Source organism: Symphalangus syndactylus, chromosome 1, assembly GCF_028878055.3.
Source record: "Symphalangus syndactylus isolate Jambi chromosome 1, NHGRI_mSymSyn1-v2.1_pri, whole genome shotgun sequence".
Taxonomy (NCBI): domain Eukaryota; kingdom Metazoa; phylum Chordata; class Mammalia; order Primates; family Hylobatidae; genus Symphalangus; species Symphalangus syndactylus.
Genome location: NC_072423.2, coordinates 69,315,128 through 69,317,495, shown reverse-complemented (window position 1 = coordinate 69,317,495; position 2,368 = coordinate 69,315,128). Strand labels below are relative to the sequence as shown.

The 2,368-nt window shown below is 45.3% G+C and overlaps 1 pseudogene; it reads right to left on the bottom strand.

Moving 5' to 3' along the window:
* Nucleotides 1–927: 927 nt before the first annotated feature.
* LOC129488304 (immunoglobulin lambda-like polypeptide 1) lies at nt 928–1,480 on the bottom strand (annotated as a pseudogene).
* Nucleotides 1,481–2,368: the final 888 nt, after the last annotated feature.

Here is a 2,368-nt window from a genome sequence, read left to right as displayed (position 1 = left end):
CGAGACCAGCCTGACTAACATGGAGAAATCCCATCTCTACTAAAAATACAAAATTAGCTGGGCGTGGTAGCGCATACCTGTAATCCCAGCTACTCGGGAGGCTGAGGCAGAAGAATTGCTTGAACCTGGGAGGTGGAGGTTGTGGTGAACTGAGATGGTACCATTGCACTCCAGCCTGGGAAACAAGAGTAAAACTCTGTCTCAAAAAAAAAAAAAGAAAGAAAGAAAGAAAGAAAAAAAGAAAAGAAAATATAACTTCTGAAGATTATTTAATATCACAACATATACTATAATTGCTTAACCACTCTGTTTTTTGACATTTAGATTGTCATTTTTTTAAGAGTTGAAGTCTTTGCCTGCCTGTATCAAAACATTTCATGTACTCCATTAAATATATATACCGACATTTACCCCCAAAAATTAAAAATTAGGGCCGGGCGCTGTGGCTCACGCCTCTAATCCCAGCACTTTGGGAGGCCGAGGCGGGCGGATCACGAGGTCAGGAGATCGAGACCATCCTAGCTAACACGGTGAAACCCCGTCTCCACTAAAAATACAAAAAAAAAATTAAAAATTAAAAAAAAAATAGAGTCAGGTCTCACTATGTTGCCCAGGCTGGACTCCAGCTCCTGGGCTCAAGCAATCCACCCATCTAGCTTCCTGAGTAGCTGGGACTGCAGGTGCATGCTGCCAAGCCTGGCCTGTCACTTTTCGATACTGATCTCATTCAGATGTTGGCTAGCTTTGTCATCTGCATGAGATGACTCTTGGCAAGTCCTCTGCCGGCTATGACACAAAATCCAATAAAGTGATATTAACAAGTTAATGAAATCATACATTCAGGTGTATCTGTGTTGAAGGCCAGTGGTCTTCACTAATATTCACATCTTCTTCTTCTTCTTTTTTTTTTTTTCTGTTTGACAATGAGGATACTTATTGAGGGTTTATTGGGTGAAGGGAGAAGGGCTGGATGACTTGGGATGGGAGGAGAGACCCCTCCCCTGGGATCCTGCAGCTCCAGGCCTCCATGGGTGGGGTGAGGGCCGGGGACCTAAGAACATTCTGTATGGGCCATTGTCTTCTCCAGGGTGCTCCCTTTATGCATGGCCCAGCAGCTGTAGCTGCTGCGGGATCTCCACTCTTCAGGCACCAGGCTCAGGTAGCTGCTGGCCTGTTTCTTGCTCTGTTTGGAAGGCTTAGTGGTCTCCATGTCCTGGGTGATGATGACGCCGTCTGCCTTCCAGGCCACTGTCACGGTGCCCAGGTAGAAGTCACTCATGGGACACACTAAGGTGGCCTTGTTAGCTTGGAGCTCCTCAGAGGAGGGCGGGAACAGAGTGACCAAAAGGGGAGCCTTGGGCTTACCTAAGACAGTGAGCTGGGTCCTGCTGCCAAACATGTGCGACAGTGAATGATGCTTGGATCGAAACCCTTAGGGCCAGAACCTGGGGCCAGTCCAGGAGCTGGGCTGGAGCAGAAACAATTATGGTGGAAGGGGAAACAAACATATCCTTCACATGGCAGCAGGAGAGAGAATGAGCATTCACATCCTCTTCTAAAGACTTCTGCCTCTAACAAGCCCTCCCACACCACTCACAGCTGATTGGACCAAGGATGGATACCTGACTCAAGACAGGCCAGATACTGTGGTGTTGGCCAGTGGGAAAAGGTAAACTGGGTCACAAAGAGGAACCATGAGAGTAGGAGGCAGCTACCCTAGGGAGCCAGAGATGAGAACATGCAAAGAAAAGCTTTGAGGGAGAAACCACAGTTGGAGAAAGACTGGAGATTACAGCTCCCAACCTGGCTCTGCCAGCTGGTTTTGTTCCTCAGCTTTCTTGAGCTGTAATTGATAAAGAAAAGTTGTATGTGTTTAAGGTATAATGTGACGTTTTGATATACATCATGAAATACATTATGAAATGATTGCCATAATCAAGCTGATTAACAATACGATCTTAACTCACATAGCTACCATTTGTATGGTGTGATGAGAACATTTAAGATCGACTCTCTTTACAAGTTTCAAGTAAATAATACAGTATTGTCAACCATAGTCAGCAGACTGTACATTAGATCTCCAGAACTTACTCATTTTCTAACTGAAACTTCACACCTCTTGAACAATAGCTACCATTTTTCCCACCCCCCAGACCCTGGCAACCACTGTTCTACTCCCCGGCTCCTGTGAGTTTGACTCTGTTAGATTCCTCATATAAGGGAGATCATGGGACATTTCTGTGTCTGGCCGACTCTACTTAGCATAATATCCTCCAAATTGTCACAAACGATGGGATTTCTTTCCTTCTTAAACTCCAGTAACACTCCATTGCACATATATACCACATTTTCTTCATCCATTTATTCA